This window comes from Corvus kubaryi, unplaced genomic scaffold (assembly GCF_017639235.1).
Source record: "Corvus kubaryi isolate FWS band 111438036 unplaced genomic scaffold, C.kubaryi_AGA036_p1.0 37391, whole genome shotgun sequence".
Classification (NCBI taxonomy): domain Eukaryota; kingdom Metazoa; phylum Chordata; class Aves; order Passeriformes; family Corvidae; genus Corvus; species Corvus kubaryi.
The window spans coordinates 1,646,028-1,661,641 of record NW_024581130.1 but is presented as its reverse complement, the minus strand read 5'-3'; the positions used below and the strand labels follow the sequence as shown (position 1 = coordinate 1,661,641).

Below are 15,614 nucleotides of genomic sequence, written 5' to 3'. Positions count from 1 at the left end.
ATGCACAAAAGTCTGTGGTACCAGCAGGCCTGTTTATATCCACGTAACTGAAATCAGAGCCTGGTCTGATGCATTTAAAATAATTGAATTTATCGCTGATGTCTTACTTTGCCTGTTACAAATACTGTATTTTTTAACCTCCTTTCTGTTAGTACATTACCAACGACTTATGAATACAAGCTCCCTCAGAGGGCTATCTGTGGAACCAGATACTATGTGATAGGACTTCCCAGCAGTATCAGGATTGTTTACACAATGTAATGATAAAATTTTGCCTGCTTAAATTCAGAGCCAGTACAAGAACAGCTTAACAAGGTCCATACCACACCAGAGGTTTCCAGTGCTGCCCTCGCTGGGCCAAAGTACTCCTGCTCCTCAATCCAAGCGGCCAGACACAACCTTTGTGCATAGAAGGTGAAAAGCCATGAACTCCCATGCAGAGCTGAACAGATAGCCGAGGACATCTGTCAGCTTGGAGGCATCCATAGCTCAACTGAGATGGCAAATCCATTGCTGGAACACAGATTCTTGTGACATTAGAAGGGAGGCCTCTGCAATTCGTGGAATCATAGAACCTTAGAAGGGTTTGGGGTGGAAGGGACCTGCCATGGGCAGGGACATCTTCCACCAAACCACATTGCTCACAGCCCCATCCAACCTGGCCTTGACCACTTCCAGGGATGGGGCAGCCACAGCTTTTCCTGTGCCAGTGCCTCACCAAGCTCACAGCAAAGAATTTCTTCCTAATATCTAATCTAAACCTACTCTCTGTCAGTTTGAAGCCATTCCCCTTGTCCTGTCACTCCAGGCCCTTGTAAATAGTCTCTCTCCATCTTGCAGGCTGCCTGCAGGTACTGGAAAGCTGCAATTAGGTCACCCCAAAGCCTTCTTTTTTCCAGGCTGAACAACCCCAGTTCTCTCAGCCTTTCCTCATGGCAGAGCTGCTCCATCCCTCTGATCACCTTGGTGGCCTCCTCTGGGCTGGCTCCAGCAGGTCCCTGTCCTTCCTGTGCTGGGACCCCAGAGCTGGATGCAGCACTGCAGGTGGGGTCTCAGCAGAGCGGGGCAGAGGGGCAGAATCCCCTCCCTGCCCTGCTGCCCACGGGGCTTTGGGTGCAGCCCAGCACACGGGGGGTTCTGGGCTCCCAGAGCACACGGCCGGGGCATGTCCAGCCTCTCACCCACCAGCACCCCCAAATCCTTCTTCCAGGGCTGCTCTGGATCTGTTCATGCCCAGCCTGGATTGGTACCAGGGTTTGCCCCAACCCAGGTGTAGCATCTTGGACTTGGTCTCATGAGATTCCCATGGGCCACTTCTCAAGCTTGTCCAATCCCTCTGGATGGCCCCGTCCTTCGGGAGTGTCAACAGCACCCCTCAGCTTGGTGTCATCTGCAAAACTTGCTGAGGGTGCTCTTGATTCACTGTCTGTGTCATTGATTATGTCTTCTTCAGTTCAGCATGCCTGTGGTGTAATTACAAACTTTCCAAAACATATTTAGTAAGAGTGATTCAGAACATCAGATAGAAATTATTGATTATCCAGTAATGTACTAAATCATTAAGTCACTAACTTATAATCAGGTTTGCTTTCAGAACCTTTCAAAGTAACCTTTAAGTAACTATTGATTCTTCCATACTCTCTGATTAAAATTTAAAGGGAAAAATGTAAGAGATGCAATATTTTTAAGATAGAATTTTTTTAACATCAGATTAATGTTATAAAGAAAACAACATATGTACTGCTAGGAGAAATAAAAATTACCTACAGACACACTGTAACTCTGAATTAATGATTCCTGAATGAAGGCAAATATGTTTCAAGGCCTTTAGAAAGATAGTTTCTTCCATTCTTTTGTGTATAGAAACTTACCAATTTCAGTTTTATGAAACACTATGAACCTTCATGGCAATTTCATTATAACTAAAAAGGGTTTTTTTCCCAAAACGAAAAAGAATACTTCCTTTGCAATAGAAAGTTTAAATATTGGATGACTTTAGCTTTTAAGATTTTTCATCCACTTGTTCAGATGACAGGCTCTGATACAGGAATTGGCTGTACCACTACAGATAGCAGAAGATACTTGTGGAAACTGCAACCGTTTACTTTGCAGATGGTTAGACTAGATCACGTGAATGATCTGACTGGGGAATATCTGTGGGCTGCACTGGTCAATCTCACTAGGTTTGTATAACTTTTGTAACAATCCTAAAGGGAGAATATCAGCCACATTCAGTTGACACAGATATTTCAGTATTTAAGTCTGATTCACAAAAGAGAACAAATCCAAGGAGTAACTAGAACTGTGACCAATAAACATAAGTTCCCTAATTACAATCACTCATACAATCTGCTTTTACATTAACAGATCAAAATCAATATAATTGACGTGTGTTCCACACAACCATTTGTTTTGGTTTTCTTTGCTATCTCATACACTGAGAAGTAAACTTACAATGCATTAAGAAATTTCAGGTAACTGGCTCTGTCAGTGCAGCATGAAGGATGAGGAAAAAGTGAGTAGAAGAGTAATACATTTTTCACAAAGTATTGGATCCCATGAACAAGTTAATGATGTTTTAAAGTGAGAAAATGTGTGGACCAAAAGTTTTCAAGTTACTGAGTGATAATAATGGGGCCATCTATTGTGCATCCATCACCTTGAAGTGCCTGACACATATTTTGGACTGTTTTCATGCATTTTCTTTATGATGATTAATAGTGGCATTGTACCCTCTGAAATAGCAGCCTATCACAAAGAGAAAGATGTACTAAGTTAAATTCAGATGATAACTATTTTGATCTCAAACACATGTGGAGAATAATACTGGAAGATTAGAAAAAAAAAAAACCAAAACCTTGTGAGAAACACTCATGTCTAAAATGAGGGTCCACAACAAACAAAGAGCAGAGAAAAAGGAGCAGGGACAAAATCCACTGTTAAAACATCAGCACTTCTCGGAAGCATTCATTATTCTGATCTCTTTTCCCCACTCTACATTTACATTAGAAAACAGTGAGGTTTAAGATGTATTTTCTTGTGTTACACTTCAAAGGAGAAAGGGGGGCACTACAGTAGATAACTAAATTTCTGTAAAAAGGAATAAATAAAAGATGTTGTGTATCACTTGCCCACCTTTCATGTCCTGGACAAGCTGCTGTGGTCTGGTTTGTCTCTAACGCACATCAGAAGCACTCAGAGGTTGATGTAACTTAATTTTTTCCTTACAGGATTTTGAACATTTTGGCTAAAGCATTTCTTCACTTTTTTTGTGGTGGATGGGGAAGGAAAATTAGAATAGAGACACTCCACCAGTGTGAGTGAGGCTGAAAGCAAGACTTCCAAGCCCCCTAAGATGACCAAAAAAACATAAAGACTTTTCAGTGCAGGTGTGCTTGTGCTGACACATTTTAGCCTACTGCTTAGAAGGATGAAGATACTATGCAGATACTATGGCTCAGCAAACAAGCTCTAACCCAAACTTTCTCTTTTCAGTGCTTGAATTTAGCAGGGGAATTTTCAAGGTGAGCCCTTTGCTCTGACTCAACAAGAAAAAATAAGGGGAAAAAAAAAATCTCTGTTCCCATCAGAAGAGTAGGTATAATGACTCTCTGCATGAGTGTCGTATGTATATTTAATGACTGGAAACCACTCTGAAATATCTGGATGCATCATACACAAACGGGAATGGTGAACTGCTGCTGGAACTTGCTCAGGAACCATGCAGTCCTGTGTTCTCAAGGGAGTGCAGAAGCACAACCACGTTCCAGCTCCCCCAGCATGGGAGCATGGCTGCAGAAATCAATTATTCAGTCTCTTACAGCAGCCAACAGACTTGCAAGTCTTCATGGAGAGCAGCTAAGGGATGGGAGATGCCAGGCTGACCTGGGGATCTGCTCAGGTGCATACCAGCAGGGTAGTAAAGTCTGAATAGGTTTGTCAAAGACTGACACCTCTCCTAACCACCAACAAATGAGTACATCCCAGTTGTGCTGTTTGATATGCACAGGATTTCCTAATGTGCCTGAGAGCAACTTTGGTTCCTGCTGGCTTTTTTTGTATTTTATTTTTTTTTGTACAGTTACAAATGTTTGCAATAATATTGTACAGGACTGTTTGGAAAAACTAAATTAGCTGGAGGTTGATCTATTGAATACATTCCAATGAAGCATCACATAGTATAGCTAAGAAATCGGATCATGATTTAATGAGTTATTAAATTACAGTGTTTTCTATATACTACATATTTTTACATTATTACCACTAACAAGGAATACTAGCGCAGTTATTCTTGTAAATCCCCCCTGCCTGACCTAAAGTAATTTTGATGGACTTGGAAAAAAAAAAAAAAATCAGGGCAGAATAACTGTGAAGAATGGGAAAAGTCAAAAAAACACCTAATTTTTTGATTGGGAGTACCAACAAAGATGGAAACAGTTGGTTAGGGCTTTTTTTCCTGTTATGTTGAGTATGCAAAATTCAAGTAGGCATAAATCCCAGGGGAATGAGACTGGTAATGTTCCACCCGTACCAGAAATCATACCTTCATATGTTCAGAGAGTGCATAATTTACCAAAAAGCGTTTGGAGAGTAGTCTAGAAGTTTTTAATATTTATTGGAATTTTGCTTACATCTCTTTCAAAGGATCTCTCCACAGTTTACCTATCTGGGCTTCCATAAGATAAAAAGCACGGTGGCTAGTAAATTTTAAAATCCTCAAGAACTTCTTTGAATAACTTTCCTATGCACAACCATGTTGCATCTCATGATTTTAAAGACCTGATCCATGAGAGCCAGAAATTTGTACCTTTAAGGGCAGACACCCTCTGTGACTTGAAGAGGTCTTTATTCTGACCAAGCTTCCTGAGAATGTGGCATCTTAAATCCATTGTTCAGCCAATATTTTATATCCCTGATTCTAGGCTCTAGCTAAGTGGGGTTCTGTGACAGAAATTTCTTGTTTACGGGGTGAAGAGGGAAGGAAATACAGCCATTAGTTTCAATTTACTGCTGTGGGGCTTTTGTCTTCTGTTTAAAAGAAAGACTAGCATTGTTGGAGGCCTTGGGTTTTGAAAGCTGTCTTAATGAAATAAAAAGCAAAGCTACTTTCCAAATCATGGTTTAAAACAGGTTAGAAAAGAAGAAAATATTATACTGTGAAAATCAACATAACATTTAATATTGGTTTTCCCACAGCCAAGGGCATGCTACCTTCCAGAAGCCCAGTCATGACTCCCAGTCAAACACCATGAAGCTGTGAGGTGCAGGGTAGAACTGATGAAGAAATTCTGCTGATTGAGAAGCAGACCAGCAGATAAAAGAAAAATCAATGCCTGAGCATCAGTATAGTGTAATAAAAGCAATATCTCATTTTGACACCTTGACTGAGGGGATTTTTTGGACAAAGACTGCCATTATTTTTCTACTTTCACCTAAGTTTAACCCCTGATGTCATGTTATGCTTTTCTGTGACTCCCGCCTCAGCTCCAATTGCAGCCACAGTGCTTGTTTCTGTCTTTCATAAAGGCTGATACTGTTCTGTCTTCTTCCAAGATTTTTCTCTCCCTCTAGAGTAAGCTAAACATACACTAGGAGATCAGTGTATGATCTCTAATGAGTGGAAACCACTCTGAAATATCTGGATGCATCATACACAAACGGGAATGGTGAACTGCTGCTGGAACTTGCTCAGGAACCATGCAGTCCTGTGTTCTAATAACTTCACTAAATATTGTGACTATGACACTCAGATAAACAGATATTTGGGCTCCAGGTGGTTTCCCTCCAAAGGGGCAGACTGCTTTGTCCTTCTCACAAAATATTTTATCAGTACAGACTTCATAGGTGGTCCTTTGTTGTTCCTTATAACTTCTAGCTGACCTTGTAACAGGTTCTCTTCATTCAAGGTTTAAAGACAAAGCCCTTGAGCTGAAGGCACTCCTAAGTTTTTTCATGGAGCTGAACTGTGGGTAAAGATTTAATCTGATGCCAATTCCCCACATTCATTAAGGTCAGTTATTCCACAGAAAAACCCAAATATTCCAAGGGAATTGATGTCAGATAAACTGTTTCTCCACTGCCCAGATAACCAACAAAGAAAAGCACCACTTCAAAACACTCTTTAAATAGATGACTTGGCTTTCAGCTTTGTAGGCGTGTTAAGAGATTTCAATTGCTACTTGTGAAAATGCCTGATGATGTCTCACAGTTGGGAAACTTAATTTTAGCACAAACAAGAAGTCAAGGAGGGACAAAGGAAGGTAATATCGCCCACCTAGTACTTGAACCTGCACAAAAATTCGCATTGGAAACATTAATCCAACTAAAATTCAGTTAAAACATAGTAAGAAATAGCTTTCATCCATAACGTTACTTCTTTTTCTTACTGTTTCTTTAAAAAATAAGATTGGTGGGATTCTTGTTCATATTTATTCTGATGCTTACAACCTACCTAATTAAGGAATTTTGGAATAAAGGGACTTTCAGTATAAGCATTTTTTTCTGTTGATTTTGAGAACCCTATTTGACATCAAAACAGATACTTTTTAATTAATTCTGAAGCCAGAGTAAAATGTGCAAATGAAATTCATAACTACTCAGAGAAACAGCAAACCATAACTACACTATAAGAACTCCAGCAGCTTGAGCAACACACGGATCACATGACAGTCCTCTGCATACAGGCAAAGGTCATTTAAGAGAGGAAAGACACACACTTACACCCAATTGCTACATATTAACTAAAAAGAAACTATACGTCTGGTGTTTTGAGTTTTCCCCAATGGCACATGGGTTATTAATGTTACCAAGACTGACACCTAAATGTCCACTGTAACTGTTGGTTATGGCAACAACCTTGTGAATATCCTGTGCCCATATTAATCATTCTCATCCATTAATCATTCAATCATTTCTCTGACTGACGTTGCTGATGGAGCCTTGGATGGGAAGATGCAGGTAAACACCCCCAACTTGCACCAGATTTGAGCTGCAGTAGAGTGCACCTATTTCTCACTGCCCAGCAGGAGACATGAGACAAGGGAATTAATACTTTTAACAATTTTGCCTCTGTAGCTCTGGCTTACACTTTGTGTAATGACCAAAAGCAGCCACCCATGTACTTGCTATACACTACACTTGCTGTACAGTGTACACTTGCTGTACACTATATCCAGCTGTGCCAGAGAAATAGTGAAATGTGTACCAGGTATGAAGTACCTGAAATGTAACAAGTAACATGTAAGTCCAAAATTAGTTTCCATCATTAATTTCTATAACATTAGGAATAAAATATGGTTGGTTTTCCACAACTGTTTTAATTCATGAAGTTTATTTTATGTAGGTTATATCAGAAATTAGTAACCCAGTATCAACAACTTTAAATAGCAGGCCATAACTTTGGCTAGAAGGATAACTTCCCTGGATTTACAGCTGGTACCCTGCCTATTCTTGGCCCAAGATTTTTAACAATAAAGTTAGTTAGAGACTATTTTTGCAATCCTAGAGGCCTTTGTAAGGACCCATGTGAGTATTACTATTCCTTCTTGATCATAAATGCTTTATCTATAAAAGACATATGTATGCAGTGGATATATTGCCACTTATCTAAACTTATGAGAATGACCAAAAAAAAAAAAAAAGCCTCATTCTGAATTGGTTGCGCAGAGCTTAAATTTATCAGGCTGGGTTTTCTTTGGTGCAACATGCCTGTACTGAAGTGTCATCACACTCATTTGCATTTGTATTACTTCTCCCAAAGCTAATTGCAACTATCTTTCTTGCCTAACTTTTTTCTTACTATTAACTTCAGCAAAATTTAATATATTATGCTAGTTCCAAATTAATAAAGGAATTCTGCAATTTCCAGTTTACATACTGCACTCTAATACCTTTTATGAGCTGAACTGCTTGGTATATTGTGAACTATAATTTGAAATAACTGACATTTTTATGCACTAAATTGTAGGTAAAATAGGATAAACGAGCAAAACTCCGATGCTCTTTCTTCATGCCAGCACGTTCCTGACTGCTCCCTTAGCTTTGGCATTAGGATTCTGAGGGATGCCCAGAACAAGCCGAGCTGGAAGCGCAGCTCAGCTTTGCACCAGGTGTTATCCCCGCTGCCCTTGAGCTCCGCGCCCCCGGCGCCCACCGACCTCTCCCGCTTTCCCATCCCCAGCCCCTGCCAAACTTGGGGAAGTGACCTGGCGGGAGGCACCTGCCGAGGGAGCAGCCGGCGCCGGGCGGGGCGGTGCAGGGACCGGGGGCTGCCTCTCCCCGGAGAGGCGCTGAAGGAGGAGGATGCTCCGCCGCGCCCGCCCCCGGGGTGAGCCCCGGCCCGGCTCGGGCTGTGCTGGGTCTAGACCGCAGGATTCCGCCCCCATCCCCTTTTTTTTAATCTCTCAGCTTCTGCCCCCACCTCTTACCTGGGCGGCGGGAGCCCCGAAACGCGGTCCCGGGAGATGCGGGAGGCGCCCGAAGTTTGTCGGGGGAGGGAGGGGGCAGATCCCGCTGGAATTAAAGCCCCCGGAGTGCGCGGTCCGCAGTTTGCACAGCCCAGGAGGAGGAAGCTCACTTGCTCTGTTTAAAGAGGGTAAAAAAGAAGAAGGGGAGCGGATGGAGAGCGAGGGGAAGGCCCCCGTTCCTACGGGCTCCTGCAGCCGAAGGGAGGAGTTAGTTTAATTAGAGGCCGCGCTCCCGGGAAACGTGCCCGAGTGGGCGCACGGACGGGCGGGGCGCGAAAGTTGCGGCGCTCCGCAGCTCCAGCACCGCGGACAGCGGCACCCGGCCCGGCCCCGGGGCGCCGGCAACAGCACATGGGCCAAACCCCGCCTGCTGGACCGTGCTGGAAGATCGGGCAAGCTGCTCCAGTCGTAAATTTTTATCATCCTTTGAAGATGGCATGCTATCTCTCCTGGGAATATGCCAAGTGGTTTCTGCCAGCAGTCTCTGAAAACAGGGATCAGCTCATGAGTGCCTGAAGAATCAGTGATATCCCCCCTAATACACAGAAATCATACTTTATTGCATGCATTCTGACAGATGAGTGATCCACTACCACTGGCTGGCAAATATTATTAACCTTATTCTGCAGCTGAGGACATTGGGATAGAGAGGTTAAGAAATGACTGAGGTTTCACACATAGAGCCAGATCCCTGTATGATTCCAGATGTGCATGTACTTAAATTGTAGAATGATTTTCCTCTTCAAATCATTCCTTTCCCTCCCCCTTGCTTCTTGTATTTAATCATGGAACCAAGAGAATCACAGAATAGTTTGGGTTGGAAGGGAATTTAATGGTCATCTCGTTCCACCTCCCTGCCATAGGCAGGGACACCTTCCTCTAGACCAGGTTGCTCAGAGCCCCATCCAGCCTTGGACACTCCTAGGGATGGGGCAGCCACAGCTTCTCTGGGAAGCTTTAAGTGTAGTGCCTCAATAACACTACCAGCTACAGCTTGGTTATCAACACTTGAAGTGTTTACAGAGCTTCTCCAAGCACTATTTCTCTGAGAAATATGACTTGAAGTCCTCCAGAAAATTGGTATTGTGAATGTAATGCCCGAAAATAAAGCAGCATAGTTTTGTGAGGAACAACCAACAAGGAGCATGAGACCAGAACCAGATTTTTTTTTCCACACAGAGATGTCCATGAAGCAATTCAGATAAGAGTTCACATTTTAGGCACTCTCAAGCAGAAAGGGAAGTATTCACCTTTTGTAAATCGCAGCAATAAAAATTTCCATAATTCCATAAATGCTTTTTATCTCAAGATTATGTTAAATATTAAGTAAACATTCCAGGACAACAAAAAAGCTGTGTTTCAGCATTATCAAAAAAACATCGCTAAGTTATTTTGGAAAAAAAAAAATTATATTTTACATTGAGAAAGGAAATTTTCATTACTAACAATTCACATAAAGTGTAAACAAAAAGAACCCACCACTTGCTGTTTGTTGAAAATAGTTTGGTGATTGAAAAAAAAATAGAAGCAGACTTGGGGAAAGTTCATCAATGATCAAGAAAGACAAGGGGTAGGTAAGGTTATCTTAGAAACAATATGCATGACCCTTCAGTTCATCAATATTTATACTATGTACTTTTGTGCATGTCTTTTCTAAATACCTGTATGGCGTGAGAATACAAATTACAGTTGTGGAAATGGAAGAGAGTATGGAAGGCTGGACAGACGGAAGTAATTAAATAATTATTTAATATGTATGCCTTTTATTTTAAGTTATACATGCAATTCCTCACAGCCTGCCCAAGGTGTTTACTGTTTAATGTACATTTAAAAATGTCTTCTTTTTCTACTGATCTTCCTTTCGTTGGCTAAGAAAATATTTTAAATATATGTATTTACATACACACACGTGACAAAACCTAGAGCCAGGCATTTACAACATTTTGCAAAATGGAGCAAAACTGGAGGAAGGACAGACCTTGAAATCTCAGGATCTGAGATGTAGACAGTAACATAAGCTTAGGAAAGGGCGTTTAGATCGCAACACACTTAAAATTGCATGGTGCAAGTTTCCCCAACAACAGCCTGAAAGCAGGTGTGCCAGTTAGGCTCCTCACAGATTGCACAGTGAAGACACAGGCCTCTTTAGTGGAAGTGTCTTGGAGCATATCCAGTACTGATCCATGACTATGGATATGACTGTGTCAAAACTCAGGCTCCTCTGGCTTCGCACTCAGAAGTCACCTTGCTGTACAGATGGTCTGAGAGATGAAGCATGGAAGAAGAGAGCTAAAATGCTGGTGGCAGAAGTCATGAACTGAATGGGACCAACTGCACGAAGCAATGTATGAAATATCCTGCTGTGGCAGAGAAGACTTTCTTTGCTGCCCTGGGCTAGCCACTAGCTCCCAGTTAGGAAGCTCATTTAGGGTAGTGTCCAGTTTGGTATGCTCATTTTACGGGGCAATCAAAACCATCCTCATGGTTAACACCTGGCAGTGTGGGTAGCGCTGCTCTGACATGGCATGAGTTATTGGCATCCATGGCCTCAGTGCAGTTTCCACCAGACAAAAATTTTTCTCAGATAGTGAAAAATCAAAATCAAACAAGGGCCAAACAGTTGCTATGAGAAATTATCAAGGACTGAATAATGATCAGCTTAGAATGGAATTAAAATTACAAGATGCATATACATATTTTGAAGACGAGATCTTTGGCCTCCTCCGCTTTTGCTATAGAGCACACAGGGTCCTCTTATGTCAGACACAAACAAGTATGGGACAGCAACAGCAAAAATCTGCCTTCACTGAAGACCTTATAGTCTATTAAGGTAAAAGTCTGGAGAAGAATAATTACTGTGTGGGCAGCATAAGTTCTATGTGTTCTTAATTATTCATTTCTTTGCTGCTAAGTGCTTTGATTTAAAAATGATGTGATGTGTACATGCAGTGTTGATACTCAGATAACTTAATTGTTTTGGTAATATAACAAGGCATATGATGTAATGTCAATAGACTGCACCTTGTGTGCATTACAGAGCTTTTCCATGTGGATGCTTATCCTCTACTGACAGCTAATGATTCCTAATACGTGCACAGGGTAAAAAGAGACTGCTGTGATAGACACTTAATAAACAGTTAAACAGATTGCTGGGAGAGCCAAGAAAAAAGCCTCAAAATTTTGGCTTTGAACTGGTTTTGGAATTATATAAACAGATGCAACAGATTTGAATATGAAGAAAAGGAAAAGCCTGAGGGAGAAAGATACTGAACTACTGCAGATATTTGTTCATAATTACAAACCTATCATCTTCCCTTCCAAAAATATGCTCCAAGCAACACCAATTTTACAGTGTATTCCAAGGAGTAATCCAAGCTCAAAAATATTAGTTACTATAGGGCACAATGAATTTTCTTCTCCAGGTGTTTCAGTAAAGGAGTACAAAGTATCTAATTAAATGTAAACATCCAAGTGGGTATTCATGCCTTCCATCTGAATTACTGCCTAGGAAAAACTCTCTGTTGACTATACAGAAAAGCTACATTTCTGATCATATCACCTAAACAGTGATAAGTAGATGTCTTTCATTCTCTTTTTTTCTTTTTTTTTCCACATCCATTTGTTCTGAAGCAAAATAGAACTGGAAATACACAAAAGAGAGAGAAAGGGAAATAAAGTCTAGACAATTACTCTCATTATGGCTCGGCCACTTGGGAGTAGTAGCATTTATTGCTCAGGTCTTGAAGGAAGAGGATTTACACGGGACAGGTATCAATAGCTCACTGTTCAGAGCAAAGAGGAAATGCTCACCTTTATGCAATAACTGTGTGCTATGCAGTCTTTTTAAACACATATCGTCTATACTATTTACTGTGAGGGCAGTGAAGCACTGGAACAGGTTGCACAGACAAGCTGTGGATGCCCCATCCCTGGAAGTGTTCAAGGCCAGGTTGGATGGAGCTCTGGGCAATGTGGTCTAGTGGAAGGTGTCCCCACCCATAGCAAGAAGTTGAAATGAGATGAGCTTTAAATTCCCTTCCAACCCAACCCACTCAGTCATTCTATAATCCAATGCAAGAACATTCATGTGAGAGTCATTCTAGTTCTGCTGTAAAGTGTGTCTTTCTGGACAGCTTGTGGGGTTTTTCTTGGTTTGAGTGTTGTTGGTTTAGTTTATTGTTTGGCGGGGGGTTTTTTTGTGTTTGGGATTTTGAAGATGTTAGTATTACTGATAGGTAGCAAAAAAGAGCAGGAAATCACCTCCTGTAGTCAAGATAGGAAGATTTATTAGAGCAACCATCTTTCTTCTCTGTCTCTATGAATATTTGTCCCATTGAAATTAGTATTTTGGCAGTAATTTCAGCAGAATTGGGATGTCAGTAAACAATTTTAGTAGGTATGAGGTATGAAGGCATCAACAAAATGAGAGGAAGATGGAGAATAGGCTGTAAATGTAACATCTCTAATTAAACCTATAATGAAATATAAGCAAATCACTATCATAACTACTGTGATTCACATTTTCTTTTTAGAAGCACATCTACTAATCCCTTTCTTTTCCCCAGTCAGCCTCAACTTAAGAGTCAGATTTACATTCTACTTGCCCAAAGTTCTTCACCAATTTGAAGGATTTCTGACACAGAAAACAGATGTGACAAATCAGAGCAAACCCATCATTGTGTTATGAGACACGAGTTCAAAATAAAGTATTGGATTTTCAGGATGAACTAAGAGGTCATTCACCTTTTTCCAATTGCTCATCTTAACAATTAAGACTTTGAATGATAATTTAATTTGAGTTGTGTCAAAAATAGTTGTACTACTATAACAGTGCTGCAAAATTACAAGTATAATCATGCTTTTGAGTGAAAATTAGCTCCTGAACCCCTTGTAGGGTAGAAGGTTAAGCACTTTGATTGCATCCTACCTAGAATCTGACCCAGAATCTCAGTTTCATAATGCCAGACCAATTTCTAATTGATTTTATATCACCATTGATTATTACAGCTATGTAAGACTTCATCCAATTGAGTTATAGAGGAGGGGAGGGGGAAAAATCTATCACAAAGATACAGAAGCATCCATCAAAGATGCATTTAGAGCAAATGGACAATGCACTTTTTTTTTTTTTTTTTTTAAAGTTGTAATTGTATTCAAGGGAATGACATTTAGCAGCCATCCACTGTAGGTTATTGAAATATTCTGTGACCTTGGCTCCACTTCCAAATGGAAAGCAAAACCACAAGCAAAACTGCAGGGAATATAGAAATCAAATTTTGGTCTCAATTACATTGTTTTGAAAATGTTCAGTAGTATGTTAATGATCTTAATTAGTCTCAGAGATACCAATTTTGGAATCAGTGCTTAGCCAAAAACCACATGTTGAATAAGCCCACAATCTTTAAATGGACAGAGTTCAAATACATGAGTGAATCTGTACATATTTACTAGAGTAGCCCAACTACTTGGTGAGAGCAGAGTTTTTTCCCAAATAGTTGTACCAGCAGTCTTGTATAAGCCCAACACATACATGCAGAGCACATTATAGCTTAGTTCATTACTTTGTAAGATTAAATCATGGTGATACAGCTGCAGTCACATTGGATGGGCATTTTCCACCCTCCTATATCCTGGCAATTAGAGCAGTAAGCATGTGTTTAGCAGTAATGCTCTTTTTTTATTCATGTCACTACTTCTTGGAATCCAAAATCAGAGTCAAAATGAATTTTTTTTTTACTTTATTTCAGAAGAGACAGGAAAGTGTAGAAGTTGAAGGCCATCCCCTCAAGTGCCAGTCTCTTTAATAAAGAGTTATTTATTACAGCTTGGGTCTGTTCACTGAATTTAGCTGTTAAGTAAAGGAGTAGGAAGAGAGGAGAGAGAGAACAGAAGCTCTTTGCCTGACAGCAGTTGTTAGAACAGCACTCCTGATTATTGTAACGGGTTCACTTGCCAAATGCCTTTCATACCAAAAGCAAGGCTGTTAAACGTGAAGTTGAGATGGTGGATGGCTTTTTCCCCAAAGTAAAAGTACTCTCCATATCAACCCCCCACCAATGAGCATTAAAAGCATTTTGATGCATGAGGGAGTCTTATTTGCAGGGGGACATCACAGCATCTACCTGTCCTTTGTGGCTTCTGAACACTTTGTTCATAACAATGACTCAGTACATAGGAGTCCTTTTAGACTTTACTAAAAACTAAAGTTTAGTTTTATCTCTTTTTGATCAGTAGCATTCATAAATAAGGTCTATTTCTCACCTCCCACTCCCTGGAAACAATGTGACTGACTGAAGTGAAAGCCTTTGCTCATCTTTTCAGCTCTTTAGCAGCAAAATTCCTTTAAAAAAATCAAAGGTCAGTGCTGGTTTTTTATCAGCCAGTAATCTTCCCCCAAAACTACACAGTACTAAATGAATATTTGGATACTTTAAAATGAACAAACAAAAACCCTGCACTTCAAACACTTCCTCTACTGACTGAGAGGCAAAAAACTTTGAGCAGCATAGAAGAAAGCAAGCCTTTAATTCCTTTTAAAGGAACACTTCTCCCATGCCTTCGTCAGGGCACAGCTGTCACAAGTGGGGCTGCTGCAGGTTAAGTGACAGAGCACAGTGCTGGAGCAAATGCCAGTGGGAGGGAGAGAACTCCAGAGCTTCCCCCAGCCTGGGAGGTCTGGTGCTGGGAAAACACATTGCGAGGAACATATGGATAGGTGGGGAAAATCATAGCTGAAAAGACTGATGATTGCTCCTACAAAAAGTGCAGTGGAGGCAAATACTACACCCTTCTTGTCATGGAAGTGGAGTGATTTTAGACATCACAGTAGAATTGAAAACATGAAGATGCATCAAAAAGGAAGGAATTCATGGTCTTGCTGATCCTTTTCAGTAGGAAAATGATCCCTCAATGAAGGCAATTATTCACTGGGTATGTGGTAACCCAATTGGAAAGGGATTAGGAAAAATGAATCACCCCAGTGACTGGGATTCTGACACATAATTTTACATTAAAAACAACAATTAAAAAATCTGCTTTTCGACTCTTTATTTTAGAAGGGGTGTTCTGACACCTCGGCAGTGTTGCTAGGACCAAATTCACACACACAAGAATGTAAGGACAACTGGAACACTCAGTAAGGGGAGTCAA

The 15,614-nt window shown here is 40.7% G+C and overlaps 1 protein-coding gene across 1 annotated transcript in view; it reads right to left on the bottom strand.

The window, feature by feature from the left end:
- Positions 1–8,645, bottom strand: part of ROBO2 (roundabout guidance receptor 2) — a 1,044,190-nt gene extending 1,035,545 nt beyond the window's left edge. The window contains exon 1 of the mRNA XM_042038141.1: positions 8,427–8,645. The gene's annotated coding sequence lies outside the window, so the exon portion shown is untranslated. The remainder of the gene's footprint in view (positions 1–8,426) is intronic.
- Between the last annotated feature and the right edge of the window lie 6,969 nt (positions 8,646–15,614).